This window comes from Equus przewalskii, chromosome 19 (assembly GCF_037783145.1).
Source record: "Equus przewalskii isolate Varuska chromosome 19, EquPr2, whole genome shotgun sequence".
NCBI lineage: Eukaryota > Metazoa > Chordata > Mammalia > Perissodactyla > Equidae > Equus > Equus przewalskii.
The window spans coordinates 62031053-62049476 of record NC_091849.1 but is presented as its reverse complement, the minus strand read 5'-3'; the positions used below and the strand labels follow the sequence as shown (position 1 = coordinate 62049476).

General features: G+C 42.2%; 1 protein-coding gene across 4 annotated transcripts in view; it reads right to left on the bottom strand.

The window, feature by feature from the left end:
- Nucleotides 1-18424, bottom strand: part of COL19A1 (collagen type XIX alpha 1 chain) — a 312844-nt gene that overhangs the window by 86312 nt on the left and 208108 nt on the right. The window lies entirely within an intron of this gene.

The window sequence follows — 18424 nt, the reverse complement described above, 5'->3', positions numbered from 1 at the left end:
TCTGTCCCTAAAACTTCCAGGAAGAGAAGATGAGAAGAGTTTTCTGAGTTTTTCAGGGATTACATTTTGGGGAGAAGGCCATAAGAAAATATAAAACTTGGCATTATTTTAAATCAAGTAGCTCAAGCCAAGAGAGAGTCAGCTATCTCAGAAAAGAGATTGCATATTTCATCTGGACCTTGAAAAGCCCCTAGGAGGAGAGAAAATATTACAGAGGCAAAGTTCTTTACATTTTGCCTCAGAAGATAGGACAAAGAAAACTATAATTGAGCAAACCAAACATTACTGTTAAACAAAGATGATTTTTTTAAAAGGAGAATGAAAGCCTTGAACAGTGAGGAAAAATTTTAAGGAACGACTGCTACCTGCACCCACTGATACAGGTAACATCCCAGGTGTACTGAAACAATTAACGTTGCTTAACATTTATAACCAGTATTTCCTATGAACGGCTTGTGACTGAAGATCTCCTCTAATACGAAACCCCCACGTTGTGCCCACAAAGGCAGAGAACACAAAGATGCAGTGACGGATCCTGGAAGCAGGCTGGTATAACTCTTGAGAAAATAATAGGCCTCACGAGAAATGGCACTGACTATGATTGGAAAGACAAACGATGCTGTTACCTTGCTGAAATAAAAGCAGAGCTAATGTCAGAAAGGAATTCTCCTGGTGTTATACATTTTTCATGTTCTTTTCCTATCAGCCAGCTTTGTGTAAAGTATTCTAGGTCAGTTAGATGAAGTAGTGAGGAAAGCAATCATTGCATTGGGGGTTGCTGCACAAAGTTTCTAGCCAAGAAGATGCAAGTCAGAAACTCAGTGTTGGAACTCAGGAGTCACAAGATTCCATACACATTGATCCTTCTGCAACTATACAATTAGGCAAGGAGAAATTTTAGATAGCAGATGTAGTAGCATCAGCAGGTGGCTGAGGGGTATATGCATAGTAGGCATTTGGTGAACGGTGAATTCGTGTTGCTAACAAGGCCAATCAGATCAAAGAAGAGTGATGTGGTGGGTAAATTTAGCTTCACACACATTCATCCTAGTTAAAAGTGGGAGTCTTAATAATTAAGGCTCCCAAATATAGCAGAATAGTTAATAGTACAGTCTCTCAAACAGAGCAGAAGAATCAATCAGATAATAATAGCAAACATTCATATAGTATTTGCTGTGGGCCAGGCATTATACCAGGGGTTCTCTATGGATTAACTCATTTAATCCCTACAGTAACACCATGTGGTGGGTACCATCACTTCCAATTCAAAAATGCAGAAAAGTGAGGGTTAGAAATTATTAACTGGCCCAAGCGCTTACTGCTGGGAAGTGGCAGGGCTAATACTTAACGTAGGCAGCCTGGGCCCAAACTAGTTCTCATCTACTCCACTGTCTTCACTTAAAAGCAGACTTTCACCCTAAAATAATCTTTGCAGTAATTTTATCATCATGCTGACCGCGCCCTGAGAACACTGGGTGGTTGCTCTCTCACGTTCTATTCACTATACTGAAATTCAAAAAAATCAGCAAAACTTGACCTTGGCAGTTGTTATGAGCCAGCACTGAGCCTGGTGCAGGAGCGGGGGAAACGCGCACTTTGTCTTTAGGCGTGGTCCCACCGTGCCACTGAGAGGGGTCTTTCTGTCTTCCTTGCATCTCCCATCTGTCTTCATATATTCTCTCAACCCATGAGAGGGAGATTACACCTGAATATTCCAGAAAATTCCCCACAGTCCACAACTCTACTCAAAAGGAAGCTTATCTTTGTTTGCCGAGGTTGGGCGAGCAGGTGATCAGAGGACATAGAAGTGGGAGCCTTCCCAAGTGTCTGGAAGGCATGAGGGAAGGGCAGCAGGAGAGGGAGCCGTGTGGGGGCTGCAGGGCACCGAGCAGGGAGCCGTGGGGAGGAGCACAGTCAAGACAACATTATGGTGCTAATTTTTCTAAACATTGGGCGAGAATTGGGTCTGATCTTTTACAAACTGGCTATCTGCCTGCAGCATACAGCTCTACTCCATAAACACAGAATATATTCCTCATCCGGAATCCTGATCTCACTGTTGAGGATACACTGGGGGTGGGGTAGGAGAGCTCATTGCGCCTCGTCTAAAACAACAGCAGGAACACAGCTCACTGAACATAGCCAGCAGCCAACAGCAGAGTTTGAACAATATCATCCAGATAGCCACAAGATTAATTGGCCGATAAAAGGTACTTCCACATTTTCATATGTTCTGTTCTTGCCATAAAATGTCATATCCACAAAGTGGTGTTCCAAATGGGGTCAATCCCAAGTTTTAGGCTCTACTGCTTAATCTGCTGATGAGCATTTATGATGACATCTTCTTTCTTGCTCTTCCAGTCACGGTGATACTCTGGGTAGCACAAATTTCAAGTTTAATGTAACAGAAATTTACAGCTAACAGCCCACCTGCAGGTCATCCTTTAAACCAGCTCTCCCAGAGGGCTGAAGAAACCCTGCAGTGACTGGCAGGAGACACTGTGTTGAGTCCTCGGGCAGTCTACCTCCTCACTGACTCCTTGGGTTGTTCTAAGACTGTCAGAAAGACACAACCTCAATCAACGTGGGGATAGTGACCACAGAGAAATGCTGTGCATATAAATGCCAAGAGCAACTCTGTTCACTGTTAGAAAAGCTATATAGACCGTAGGGTCTTGGAATTGGTGGCTGTCCTGTAGCCATATCCTCAGGAGACGTGCTCTTTTTCTATTCTGGTGCAAAGCATGGCTGGAGAAGATGCAAGGAGTCATCTGTTTGCAAGTTTAGCAAGAGCTGTCAGTCTTGTAGACTATCCTATCAATCAATTCTGAGGAAGGAGAAGTTAAAGACTTGCGGTGAGTGACAGGTCTCCTGGCACCACGCAGTGTTAGTGGATGCTCCAGGGCACTTGAGAGGTCACTTTCTCTGAGGTTTGCATTTATAAGGACTCATCAAGGAGATGCTTAGACGACCCAGGCCAAGTGGAGAAGAGAGGCCAGCTCTGGAGGGCACGTCAGCCTTGGCTAATGCTCTCAGGAGCTTTACTAGGAAAACCAATGGAAGGTTTGTGAAAAGAAAAAACATCTCATTATCTTGCTCATGAGAGTGACCTGCAACATAGCTATACAGAAATTGTGGCCATACAGTGGCTATGTTTTACGCAGCTCTGCTTCACCCTATTTGTACTGGGTTGGGAGACATAGGGTATCTGGGTCCATGTGATGAGTACAAAATCATAGAGCAGCTTTCAATGCTCATAACTCCAGCGAGACACACCTGTTCAGAACCCAACTTCACGCGCGTGTACTTGTCTGCAAGGTCTATAAAGCTGGTGTGGGTAGAGATCCTGACTTTGGTTCCTACCGCAAAGAACCACGCTGGGTGTGGCGAAGTGACACAAAGCTACATTCAGTTTGGGAGCATGTACTCCCAGCAATAGTTTAAAGCAGTTAAAAAGATTATTTTTTGGCTAAAAGCTTGCTAGAGGTGAAAACAGGAATATTGTGTCGTCTGCCACTCCTGTCATCAGAAGCATAGCGTGAAAATGAGGAGCTGTTTGCATTATCATCCCCTTAGTAGATGTCAGTTTTTGCTGCAGATTTCCAAAGTTTAAAAGATGGGAAGAGTTCTGTGCTAAAACCCACACGTCTTCAGTCCTGTTCTTGGCTGCATTTTGGCTTTTGAGCAAGGTCATGTAGTACACTTGGCTGGAAGAGCTCTGCTTTTGCCTTTGCCCCTTCCCTCGGCTCTGCTGTGAGCTCTCTGCGCAAGTCACAGCTCGGGAGCTTTGAGTCAGCTTTGGCACACCTAGATATTCTGAATCGAGACCCCTATGGCTCCTCAGTGCTCTGCTCTCTCTCTGACCCCCCTCCTGGACTGCTCTCCTTCTCCCTTTTCTCTAAAAGCGTCTCTAGTTCTTCATAACTGCTGACCAGGCGCCCTCAGCCATCTGGGTGCCACTCACCCCCAGGCACCAGCTCTTCACTCTCGTATTAGGAGGAGCTCCTTCCAGGACTCACAAATACTATTTTCAGGTTATTCACAGCTGCCTTCTGGCCCTGTGGGTTTCCAACCAACTTCAGTAACAACATTTGAAAGACCAAAAACCTCTGTGAAGAAAGTTGTACTAATCAACTCTCTTCCAAACATGAGAAAAAATAGCTTGGCTATGAGAACAGATAGAAAATTTGTTATTGGAAAGCCATTTGGGCTAATTTTTAAGAAACACTTCCAATTTTCTAATGGCTAGTAGAAAAGGCAGAGATAAACAATTATTTTTCCCTTGGTATTAAAGAAAATATCACTAGGAAGCCTAAACTCAGTCACAGGAATGGTAAGATGAAGCATTCTAACATACAGCAATCGTTGGAAAATCTACTGTCAGAATGAGTTTTTCTCTTATATTTATTTCCATCTATAACATGATGTGTGACTTGGTAAAGCACATTTTCACTGACCGTGTGGTTCGTGTCTATGTCCGTCTTCTCAACTAGGATGAAACCTCCTTGAAGACAAGGAGTTCCGTCTTTATCTTATGATAGCACAGGACGTGGTACATAGTACTTTCACCCTCCCTCTGAAGGTTTGCTGAATTATTTAGTAGGAATTTAGTAGTCCCATTACTTTTACAGGAAAGTTTTGAGGGGAAAGCCAGTTTTGTGCTTGTTGGTTTTGGTTTCAGTTAGAAACGGAGGCACAGCAAGTGGAGGTCTTGCTGCTTCAAACTCAAGGCAGACAGGCCCGCAGATCTAGGTTCATCCGAGAATCTGGCTACGGAATTGAAAACAAAGCTGCAGTGAGCTCCAGGGAAGGAGGAAAGAGCTTATGGATGGATTTTTGACCAGAATCACAAGATGGAAAGTTGTATCCGAACTCTGAGAGAAAAATCAATAATACTCCTTACATAGAAAGTATTTGGGAAATCGATTCTTTTTCCTTTTAAACATAGATCCTTTTGTCTTAAATATTTGCTCCAAATGAAATTTTTTTCATTATCTGTTGGGATTTAATTATGTAATAGTTAAACAGCTATAATTTTATAGTGAACTATTTTTCTGAGAATGCTTCTGCTACAAATTTTTAGCGACTAAGGAGATACCCAAACTCCCACCCCTACCACCCCCAAATTGGTGAAACTCTCAAACTGCAAAATATGATTTCTGAAGCCAGCAGGAGACTCACTGAACGTTTATACTATGTTTACATTTCAACATGGAGACCTCAAGCTCTCCTTTTTGGAATTACAATGGGAAGGTGGGCCAGACAGCATGAATCATGTGAAATTTAAGGTTCCTGGGAAGGAACTCTTGTTCCTGAAAATATCTCACCCACTTTCTGGTTTATGCCTAAAACTTCATAACGAAAGTTTGCTTTATTTGATGCTGGGTTTTATCACCTGCTCGAAGGCATGTGGTCCTGGGACAGGGAATCCTAACTCTTCCTGCTTAGACAGCTCAGGATGACCCGATGTGTGTTTTCCTTATATTTTCTTGGGTGGCAGGGTGATGTGATTGCAAAACACGTGATCTTATTTGATTCTCATAATCACTGAGTGAGGTGGGTGTTATTGTGTTCTCCATGCGATGTGGAAAAATTGAGAGATTTCTCCCCAAATCACACAGTAAACCAATGGTAGAACCAAGTCTAAGAGTTGTCTCACTCTACAGCAGTCGTAGGAATTATTAACTAAATACTTCCTGAGAGCAAGCTGGATGGGATGGAAAAGGAGAATAGTGAGGGGACAGGGCTAGAGGGGGGACAGGAGAGGGAAGGGGCACAGAAAAGGGAGGAGGACGACCCTCAAGATGCTTCTTTGCCCAGACCACCGACAGGCCCCGGGTTCTCGCTTTCTGGCACGTGAGTCTGAGAAATGGAGCTATGTCTCTGCGTCGAGTCTTCAGGTAACTTTGATTGTAAGAGGTGGGACTCGAATAGGAATAAACTCAGGGAAGACTTGGGTTTCAGCAAATCAGAAGGACGTATTTCATTCATTTGACCAATACACAAAAGTGCAGACCTCATCCTCAAATAGATGTTTTCAAGTGTGTTTGTTTACATTGAAAATTGAATCTAACAAGTTTTTCTGGAGGATGAATATAACAATGGATGTATTTAGGTCAACATTCTTAGATGGATGAATTTCCGTATAAAGACTGGAGCAGAGGAAATAGAAAGGAAGGGAGCAAAGCATATAGAAGAAAAGTTACACAGGGATGATAATGAAAGAATCAGGACAGGTATCAACCCTTTTGCAGTAGAAATGGCAGGCCACGGACTAAATCCTAGGAAAGAAAGACAAAAATAATGAGCAGATGGCAGAGAATGATAAAATGGGCTAATGATAATAATATTCATAGATAATGATAGTTACCCTTTGAAAGCAGCAACTGTGTGGCAGGAACATATATTACTGCGTTTTCCTCTTAGAGCAATCCACTGAGGCCGGCATTATCCTTATTTTACACAAAACAAAAGGTCAACTGTCTTACCCAAGGTCATACAACCAGTAGACAAGAGCAGGGTTTCAGCCCAGGTCAGCCTGACCCAAAAGCTTTGATCTTTAACCTTTCCCTTTATCTGCCTCACAGTGAGAGGGATGACAGACAGTGAAATAAAATATCAACCATCTTAAAGCTGGTTAAAAAAAATCAAACAAGACAGTCACCTCTAAGAGCTCACAGGACCCCTCAATGAGACACAGAATCATAAGGGCCAAGCAAAGAGAGCTCTGGGATGTGGGCAGATTTGGAGGAAAGAACAGATCAAGAGGAAAGTGGCCAGAATGGGAGGAGGGCAAGGATAAGAGACAGGAACCACACGCAGACAGAGAGAAATGGAAAAACCATGGAGGGTTTAGATTAGAGAGACCTAAGGGGAGAGAGATTTCTGAGAGGAACAGGGAAGAAGTGGGCTTTCCTGATCAGCATCTTAAATAACATTTGAAGTTCAAGGGACACCAAATGAAGGATAAAGAGCCTTAGCATTTATGAGATGGTGGGAGAAAACTTAAAATAAAAACGGCCAAAGCAGGTGGAAAAAGACAAGCTAACCAAGACAGTAATATTGCCTGGGGATAATTTCGATGGGCTGCAATTCCTATGAGCATGGAATTGTAGTGAACAGTCATGGGAAATTGGTCCCACTTAGTAGAGAAGATGAAAGACCCTTCAAATAAGACTGCGACAGTGCCATTGTGTTTGTTGTGGAGGAGAGATGTGTGTATCAGCATTCTGGGCATCTGAAGGATTTAAGTGACATAACAACAGGCTAGTTCAAGCATTCATCAAAGATATCTTTTGGGACTTTTTCTAAAAACAGTGATGGCAGTTCTGTTGGAAGCCAGCAGCCACGCACTCCTTCTTGGTACATCTCTGAGAAATCCTGAGCAGCACTGTGATCCATGATCTTCTCCTGTCTCAGCTAATCCCCCTGACAGTGGCATATGCCTGCGCCGGACTGGAAAGATTGACGGCTCCTCGACGTCTCAGTCTAAGACACTGCCAGCGTCCCTGGTTCAGAAGGTCAGAAGCAGTGCGATTAACAGGTGAGGGATTGCAGCAAAGGCAGCTTCCGGATCTCGAAGGAGAATTTTTCACATCTGCCACGTTGGACATTTTTCAAACCCATCCCTCTGTGTATTCCAGGAAGTGCTCACTTGAGCCGGGCTTGCGTCTTCTGGCCTGCATACTGAGCTGTGTAATTGAGGGAACTCAAGCATAGGCAGTTTACGGTTGTATGAATAAGCAAAGTACTCAATATGTGACCTGATTGTTTTCCAAAATGGCACAGTCTCTAGTTTTACTTGTCCTTTTGGAACAGAAGTGGGAGGATGAGACTATGACTGTGAACACATGCAATGGGTATAATTAACCCATTTTATAGAAGCAGATTTTCTAAATTATGTTATGAAGCTCATAAGTTTTTAACACTCTATTTCCCAAGGGAGAAAACAATCATTTTTAAATGAACATATTTTCCCTGATACCAAGAACAAATCCATCTAATTGGTATAAAGCCCACTGCATTATTGATAGAGGGACATTTCTGACTGATTTCCATGGCATGATGGCTAGGGAAAAAACAATTCCTCCCCTAGTGCTGTCATTCTGCTTATCTATCCATAAAATGTTCCATACTCGTCTCTCCCCAGTATGTCCTACAAAAGGAGAAATAGTATTCCTCAGCTTTCTGCAATATCGAGAGCAGCAGGAATCCTTTAAGCGCCCTGCTGCCCCACGGAAGCAGCATCATTGACCCTGCACAAGGGGAGAAGAGCCACAGGGGCATGAAAACTACCAAGGATAGGGGTGTGGGAAGCCAACTGTTTGTATCCAGTGGCGTCCCCAACAGCTCCCCACCAACAAAACCTACACCTGAGGAACAGCTGTGCCGCCACCCCCTTGTCTGACCTCAGGAATCTCTCAATGTGCCACCCAACCCAGGAGGGAAGCTGGCTTCCACAGCCCGCACCTATCAACGCTCCGAGTTTCCCTTTACTGTAATTAAGTGATAGCATTCACTCTGCTGAAAAGTGCTGGTAGGATGGCAACGCTTCCCGTGCAGAGAAAACGCGATTTCCAAGGCACACTGCTGGGACTTAAGATAACCAGGCTGATGGCACTGGCTTCTACACTGCTTTACATAGAGGCCAGGAGCACATGCAAAGTAAAATTGAGTAGTTGCGGACATTCTGCACAGAAGCAAGATGAGCAATCTGTAGGTTTTATTTTGGGGTGATTGTAGTCTCCACTTTCAACTCGAATGTGTGACATCAAGGTTTCCCTTTGATCTATCAGTTGTGCCAATGATAAATCTGCAGATAACAATTCTTGGCTCTACTGAACCCCCTGGTTACAGAGGCTACACTCAGGGAAGCTCTAGGAAAAAAATACTTAATGACTTCATTTTTAAAACACTTAGCCCCAGTCTACGAAGGATTTCAGGCAAAGGAGAAGACACTGACACTCTGGGCCAGTAAAGAAGTAATTAGTGATATTAACCTCTGCTAATCCCATAGGATGGTTTTCGTATTTCTTAAAATAAACTTAGAATATGTCAAGCATGCTGAAAAGTATAGAAAATAAAATGATGAGTCCACAATCCAACGTTGTCAAATCCTCGCCATTTGCCATATTTGTTTCAGATCTTTTTACTTTTTAACGAAATTACAGACAGATCTGAAGCCTCTTCAAGTCTTATTTTCTACCAAATTTCCTTCCATGTTTCAGGTCCCCCAGAGAACACTGAGAACTCATTGTTTCTCTAGTCACATAATTTATTTAGTCTTTCCTCTGATCAAAAGCAGTTGCAGCTGTGCAGAGAAAACCGACTGCATGGATCCAGCTAAGCCGCTCACTTCCCAAGGCCCAGAGTTTTCTTACTGTTAAAATGGAGAGAATTTTTTCTTGCCTACCTCACCAAGTTATATGCTGGTAAAATTAAATACTGGGTGGAGATGCTTTTGGGAAGTCTATCATCAAACACAAACGATAAGATTATTTAGCTTCCTGAATATCTTCTCAATGGCCAATCAGATTTATTAAAACCTTAATGTTTACCCACCACAAAGAAATAGTGATTAATCCATGCACTGGCCCAACTAATGACAACTTTGGTTGAAATCAAGGATTTCAAGTATTCTGTCCCATCCTTGCTGTACACGAGGCAGGGAGATTCAGATGTCTTCACAGCTGGTTTCAACAGCGGGATCCCAGATGAAAAAAGGAGTCAATGGCTATAAGAAGATAAAAAGTCCTTTTCCTCCAGAGTGTAGTTATAATTAGTAAAAAGACTTAGGATGTCAGAAAGTGCCTAATAATTTCCCTGTTCTTAAGGAGAGAAGAGGAGAAGTAATTGGGGAATCGAACCCAAGTACTAGTTTCCAGATTCTCTGCCTGCTCCCCCAGCTGCCTCTCCTGCACGACTCCATGTTCCGAGACGACACGAGGTGACACTGGAATTTTAGCAATGTTGGCAACTGCCGTTTTGTCTGGGACCATGACCCGAGTGGGGGACAAGTGGCAATAAAAATGATTAACTGGCCATGTCTCCATTTTGTAGGTCTTATGCGTCTTTATTTTTAAATCTGAGGCAGTCATCTTATTTTTATTAAGAAATGAAATCTCTGTTCCCATTGACTCAGATAAATGGTTAGACTCATTTTCTTGGAAGATGTTATCATCATAGTACCCGGCCTTTAGTCATTTAACAGAGCAGAGTCTAAGATTCTTTGCTGAAAGGAGAACTAAGAAACATGACAAAACCTGATCTGGTCAAGGCTTCCAGGAGGGATGCTGAGAATACAAACTGGATTCCCAGTGAGACACAATGAGCCCAAAACGCATGTAGGTATCTTAACAAGAGATAGAATGTTTTAATCCAACATGTTTTGTCATCCACCTTATTCAGAGGTCCAAAATGTGTCTGGGGCACTAACTTATTTTAGAGGTGCGCCTCGCTACAGGCTGAAAGCAAAAACTTTGCACCTTGAGTTCTCTGTGTAGTAGACAACATTGGAGACGGAAGACAGAAAAGCTGGGGATAGTGTTGGATAACAGGGTGCAGGCAGAGCAAGACATTAGCTCTGTGGTGCTTTGAGAGCGTATGTTTTCATTGTTAGAGCTGTTCATCCGACCCAACCACAGCCTATCGGACAGGAAGCGTCAGGTCTAGCTGTGGGGAGAAGGAAAAGAGTGACTCATCTCCATCTTTAATGAAAAGTGTGATATCCACTGGATTCAGGCAAGACTGAAATTAAACGGGCTACTATCAAAGTTTTGTCGGTTTTCTTGTTTTCTCTCAGCAAACAAGTCTATTCCCTGTCTACGCGAAGTCTAAAAATGATGTTCTAAAAATGGTGTTACCTTTAGAATTATCAGTGGGAATAATAATTTCACCACATCAAAATAAAAATCTAACCACTTACATAAAAACACACATACTAGTACTTTCAAAATGGAGATGTGACGAGTTGATTATTCTCCTCACCACTTATAGCCCCCTCCCCACAATACTTCCGCTCTCAGAGGCCCTCATAACAAAAGCCACTCAGCTCCAAAATCTTTCCTGGCACTATTCTTCTCCTAGCTCCTTTATGCTTATTGAATACCTCAAGCTCTTTCCCACCTCAGGCCCTTTGCATGTCCTGGTATTTCCGGTTGGGTAGTTCTTGCTCTAGCCCTCACATGGCTAGCTCCTTCTCAGGTAATGTTGCATAGATGCTCAGAGATGTCACCTGGAGCGCTCTGGCTAGAGTAACAACTCTTCCTTCTAAATCACTCTTACATTACCCAGTTTATTCCCCTATGGCACCTCATCCTAGACTGAAACAGTTTTGTCTATGGAATGGCTTATTAACCATTGTTCCCCACCCCCACACAACAGAGGGTGGTTACTGGAGGGAGAGACCTTGTCGGCAGTTTGTTTGTTGCTATGCTTTTTTAATCCGCTGTGTACTCTGTGTTTGTAACAGTGATTAGCAACATGGTAGATGGTCAGTAAGCATTTGTCGAATGAGTGAATTCAATTTCAGACCCTACGTTTACTCTGCTGCCTGTAGATCCTGCTGTACAGACATCACCTTTAGGCTCTACCTTCTCCTACACTGAAGTTACAGCTGAGACAGAAATGACATGGTTGTGTGCCTTTTAAATCAGACTGTTGAAAGAAGCAGCATAAATCCCACTGGAGTCAGCTCCCACATAACTAGCCCTGTGGAGTTTCGTCAGCACTTCACAATAGACGGGCATCTTAGAGACCCACGAGCTCAGGGCTTTCACTTCAGGAGATCGTCAAGTTGGCGCTGAAAACGACTGCTGATGAAATAGCATCTGAACTTAAAATTCAGGATAAGCAGAAAATACAACAAATTCCTGGAAATAAATCTTAAAAATCATGTAGATTTATCACTAAGCCTCAAGGACTGAAAAAATGTCCCTCCCTTGGACATCCTCCAAAGAGCTGTGGAGAGTCCTCTGCCCAGAGCTTTTCCAGTGGAAACAGTAGAGGGAGCCGCTGCCCCACGTTACACATTTCTTGAATTTCCGTTTTCACGTAAATTGCTATGCACTGAAATATGACACATTTCAGCCCACTGCTCAATTCTCTACTGCAATAATAAAACAATGCACAAAAACAATACCAGGGAAAAAATAAAAGGAAATCAAGAGCTCTCCTGTAATAGAAAGAAATAATAACACATATTAAAATCAATGTGGTTTTTAATAAATGCCTTGACAGTGATGATGAATGAGGAGTAAAGCTAATGTCAAATGGGTGGGCTGACGCATACTTTCTTCAATGGCTCATTAGTTAAATTCTCCTGCTTTTCCTCCTGCTCTGCCTCATTTCCAGCTGCCTTCCTCTTTTCTAAAGGAACTAAAACCGAGAATACTTTCAAATAAACTACGGCATTTCAAATCTTGAGACTTTCCAAGTCTCATTATCACAACACAAGGCCACTATGTTCCATTGGTTATCTTACTTAGATAACCAGAAGGCTTTAAAGAAAGAGAAATTTTTATTAGAAGGTGAGGATAGTAGCTGAGATTTAGAGAATATCCCAACTAATAAAATGTGACAGCTCAGATTATGGATGAACAAGTCCCAGGAGCAAGGAAGAGGCTGTAAATCAGAGGAGAGAAAACACCACTGAATACTTAGATGCGGCTGTTATTGTTGCCTGATTGTGAACAACTCTGTATCTCTTCCTGAGTACACTTACATAGCTAGGATAAGTATTCCATATGCAGAGCATGAGATCTCCCATTTTACTAATTCATTGAAAGACATTCAAATTTTTGTTAACTGGATTTGGGGAAATTTGTAAAAGGAAGAAAATATGTTAGTTCAATTATGGATTCAAGATGATCTCTTCTATCCACAATACTGTACATGTGAATGGATGTCCAGAACAGTAGTAATGGATCTAAGTTACACTTAGATAGAGCTTTACATTTATAAGAAAGTTCTTTCACTTACACGGCATTTAATCTTCCCAGTAACTGTGGGAAGTAGATGAGGCAGGTACTTTCACTGCAAATTTACAGAGAAGGAAAGTGAGACACGGACATGTCAAGTGAACTGTTGGAGGACAGGCCAGTGAGGAGAAGGATTAGGTTGCTCAGTCTTCTCACACCACCCCTCTGTCTGAGGTACTATAGTGCCGGGAATTACCATGGAAACATCAGACCAGGTTCTGCCTATGATGGTTAAGTAAGGCTGATCCTAGTCAAACTGTAAACCAGGAGCTGGTCGTTCACACCTGTGAGCTGGTAGAGTAAAGGTGGGTTTGGGGGTCAGTTCCTGGCTCCCCCACTTATACCTGTGTGATCTCGGGCAGACTACTGCATGTTACTAAGCATCCTCTACACGGTTACAAAATGAGGATAACTTCTCCTTCTCACAACAGCTGTGACGGTACCTGAGGTAGAGGCAGTGGAGTACCTGGGGCACACTACTGCCATCATGAACCCTCCCTACCCATCCCTCTCCTCCGAACTGTTGCCTCGGGGGCTGGTGGGATTTCCTTCCCCACGGAGATGCTGAGTGCTCTCGTGCTTCCTCTCTGAAGAGCATCTCTCAGTCACAACCTTGGAGGATTTGCAGGTACTATCAATCCAAGACATCTCTACTTAACGGTTTCCCTCAGCGAAGAACATTCACTCAAGACAAGACGGCAGATGCTACTTGGGGGAATTTGGGAGCTTTTCCTTTGTGTAGGTGAGATCGGCTCTGATTGTTAGGAAATCTGACCCAATATTTTATTAAAAAACAAAACCAGTTTTGTTCATCACAAAGGGATGTGACTGGTTCTGTTAACCAGTTTAATTGCTACTCAATTACAAGCATCCCAATTAAGATATAATTTCATTATATGTAGATTACATGTGGGTAAATTTCAACTAAAGATTTCCCCCAAAGAGAGGAAAAAATGCTATTGAATATGGGAGCTAAATTGGAGGAACATGTATGACTTTGATGAAACACTGATTCATAAAGACAATTTAATAACATTAGTTCAATAGATCTACTTTTAGTAAATATTCCATTTTTTTCCCTAGGAAATACACTCTTTCATGAGGAAAAAATTTATCCTTCCATAAATAAATATATATTTTGCGTATACTTACACACACAAAATGGAAAGTTGTGGGAGATTGTTCTTTGTAAACAACTTATCTTTTCGGTACAAATGTTTCTTAAGAAAGTGAGAAAATATAAATTTGGCTTCAGAATAAAGAATCACAAGCAGAAGGAGTCAAACAATTAAAAGATTTTCATCAATCCTTCTGTCTGATTTAGGGAACATCTCTAAAGCACTGAAGGGAAGAGATTTTCTCGGAGAAACTGAGTAAAATATGCTGTTATCAAAGGATTCAAGCCTCCTGATAACGCCTATTCCTTGTTCTTCTCAATCCCTCTAATCAGAATAAAATTTTTCCCCTTAATTTTTCTAGAGGTTAATTGGTCACACATATATGCTAAAATAATACAAACCATTCACTCATTTGAAGGAAATTATGTTATTTGATTACTGTTTGATGAGAGATAAAATTAATATTTTTAAATGTTCCACATTGTAAGAAATTCCAACACGTGCTTTAGGAATCTCACATGCCAGCCAACCACTGTCTCCCCATCTCAGGCTGGCTTTAGCCCCACTGATGTTTCCTTCTTTCTCTTATTACCTTCCTTCCTGCTGCGAAGCAGGGTTCATCTCACATAGATTACAATGTTGAAAAAGACAAACAAATGAAAAACACCAACATTTTGATCTAAAAATGTCCATAGGTAAAGGGAGATGTCTCTTAAGCTATCTAAATTGTAATAAAATACAAATAGCTCCATGGGACCGCCAAAACGATGAAAGATGCTCTGTCGATACTGTAAAAACAGTAGATACTGTGACAGCGGCAGGAATCTTGCCCACTCTCCACATGTCGACTCCACTGTGCCACGGGAGTGACCTGCGACGAAATCCTGCCATGGACTCTCCATTTAGAACTCTTCACAGATTTTCGTAGCGTAGCTGGACTTGTGGGGCTTCACACATCATCTGCCAGGACCCCCAGGCTTGACTTGTCAGCGCTGTGTCAGAAGGGCCTGGTCTGCCGGCCCCACTCCCCGCTGGTTCAGTACTCTCTGCTCTCTGCTTTCATTCTGCCTGCTTTCCTGACAGCACTCCGTAGCCTGCTTCCTCCTTCCTCTCTATTTACTTTACTGGACAACCTGCTCAACCTTTTTTTTAACAGCTTTATTGAGGTAAAATTGATATACAAAGAGCTGCATATATTTAACGTGTGCAATTTGATGGGTATGGACACAGGCAAACACCATGACACCATCACCACCATCAAGGTAACTGACATATCCCTTAGTGTATCGTGTGTGTGTGTGGTAAGAACACCTACCCTGAGATCTACCCTCTTAACACATTTTGAAGTGCACAGTATTGTGTTGTTAACTATGGGCCCCATGTTGCACAGTAGATCTCTAGAACTCACTCATCTTGCATAACTGAAGTTTACACTCATTGAATAACAACCCCCCACCCGCTTCCGCAGGCCCTGGCATCCACTATTGTGTTCTCTGCTTCTATGAGTTTGGCTATTTTAGCAATCCTAGATAAGCGGAATCGTGCAGTCTTTGTGCTTCTGTGACTGGCTTATTTCACTTGGCACAATGCCCTCCAGCTCATCCATGTTGTTGTACCTGGCAGGAATTCCTTCTTTTTTTAATGCTCAACCTTTATGTTTCAGTGTCACTTCCTGAAGGAAACCACCCCAACACCGTCTCTTCTAAATTCTCTTCCTCTGTTCACAGTTCTGTGAACTAAACTTGAATTCCCAGAGGGTGAGGACAATATCTTTATTCATTTTTGCAAGCCTAGCTCCTCACGGAGTGTTAGCACAGAGCAGGCCTTAAATAAATGCTTGTGAAATTGTTAAATAATGTGAATTAGGAGCAGTTTAATTTTTAAAATAAGCTCATTTTCTTAAAATGTTAGTTAATATGATCTTGAAAGGACTGATTTTTGAAGAACTCTGCTCATTTCTAGCCATTTGGGAAACAATAGTCCTCATGCTAAAGCACATTACATTTAGAATAATTAAACATGAAGGAGACCGAAAAATGTGGGGAGCTGGTTGTTTTACCTTCCTTTTCATTGCTGCCCCTAACTTGTTCCCGTCAGTATGAGCGGGTGCTCTGTAGGACATCTGCAGTGGGCTGGGACGCTCCTCATCAATGCCACCTGCCACGTGAACAACTTCAAAATTCCAAAAGCTGGTGCAAACTGCACCCCAAGATAAAGTTTTGATAATACTTGTAGTAGAGAAGAGATACTTTAGTTAACTAGAGGAGTTATCCCAGAATAAAAAAGATGAAGAGTTTCCATAAACCACAATCCTTAAACAGAAAATGAGCTGATGCTATAGTCTAATACTTTCCCTTTTTAAACAAAAGCTGGCCTATGAATAGAAACCTTCTTTTGTATAGACTTTTTCCCCTTATTTTTGTAGTCTCACAAATTGGCATTTTATTATATTACAAAAGAGAATAAACCACTTTTCTTTTAAAAACCATGTCCTCAGTATTTAATGAATACTGTGTAACAGACCCACAGCTAGGTTTAAATTCTAAATCTAACACTTGAAATAAAATAAGTACCTCTTTCCCCCAAAGACTCAGGCAATAGATCAAAACCTGTGGAATTGAATATTATAAATTCTTTCATATAGTCACATATTTCTTAATCTTCTAAATTCTTCAGTAAACTCATTTGATCTATAGTTGAGAACTCGTTCCAGGATTTGCTGTAATCCTCTTCTCTCCTAGACATTTGGCAAGCTTGTCATAAAGGCCTTCATCATTCAAATTCCTCCTTTGAGACAACCATTATCCTGCCTTGAAAGCGGCATCATACATTTAGAAAACTACATGATGGTCTAGTCTTGCCTGTTAGCATTCACTAGCCTTTCTTCTTTACAGCACAAGACAGTTATTGAAAATCCTACAATGTGTTCTCTGGTTTTTCTCTGCCAGAAAATTTGGAATAAACATCAACAAAACTCATTCCTTTAAAGACTGGGTTTCAGAATGCCCAATTTATGTGTCTTTTTCCCCCACTTCATAATATCAGTTGACACCAGTACATTTCTAAGAGAGCGATTCACTTGAATGGCTAAAGTGGATGGAATGAGATCAACCATGGGACAGCAATCATGTGCATTTTTGGCTTATGACCACACCCTAAGTGAGTCCCAAGGTGCTAGGTCTGGAGTCCTCTGGTGGTGGTTCTGGTCTTTAGAAAGACATACGTTTGGGTCTTCATTTTCTCATCTACAAAATATGTTCATTCGTTTACTCATTTATTAAATCATTAATAATCACATGCTATATGCCAGAAACTGTGCTAGGCAATGATGACAAAATAGAGGTTCAAAAATAAATTCACAGTGCCATGGGCAGACGGGTAAGGCACAGAACAGTTAGGGAAAACTTGCTGTATCTGTAGGAGGCATGAGATTATAGGACCACGGAGGGTGGCGCCTCACGTGCTGGGAGCACTGGCGGAGGCCGTGTGGAAGAACCAAGGTCTGAGCTGAGTCATGCAGAGAGAGGAAAGCCTCCCTGGGCCTCCCAGAGAACATCCCCAAGCACGGCATCTTGAGATAGCAAAGGAAGATACACTAAGATCACAAGAGAAGGAGGAGCACAGGCAGGACGGGGCCAAGAACAAAGAGCCTAGAATGGTATGCAGAAGATGTGGAAGCCATCTTGAAGGAAAAAGAAGCCAGTAAAGCCAAACAGCTACTCTTTCAAGCTGAAGAGTCACATGGTCAGAGTCCTCTATAACTGTTACTTATAGATGGTAGAGGCAATGAGACCAGCTCTGAGATGGCTACAAAAATATAGATACAAATTGACAAGGGCTAAACTAAGGCCATGGCAATGAGGAAAGAGAAGAGGAAGTGGACTTGTGAGCTACTGGGATGTAGAAGTGATATGATTTAGGAACTATGTGGATGTGGAGGATGAGGGAGAGAACAAAATTCTAGCATTATTTTTTGAGTTTAGTTTTGGACGTGCTACTTCTGTAGTATGTACGTAGGAGACCTCCAAGTGGAGCTGCTGAGCAGGCCGTGGACGTAAGAGGCTAGAACTCAGGAGGGAGGTCTGGGTTGGAATAAAAGACTGAGAATCTCTAATCCAAGCAAACATGTAGATAGGGGAAGAAGGAACATTGTTAATGAAGGAGACAGAAAAGGATGGCCCCAGACGGAGGAGAAAAAAGCCATGTCACTAAACCAAGAGAACAGAGTTTCAAGGAGAGCAGACAACAGTGTAAATTCCTGTAGAGCAGTGAAATAAGATCAAGCCTGAACAGTGCCCGGGGAAGCTCCTACCTCGGAGATCATTGGTC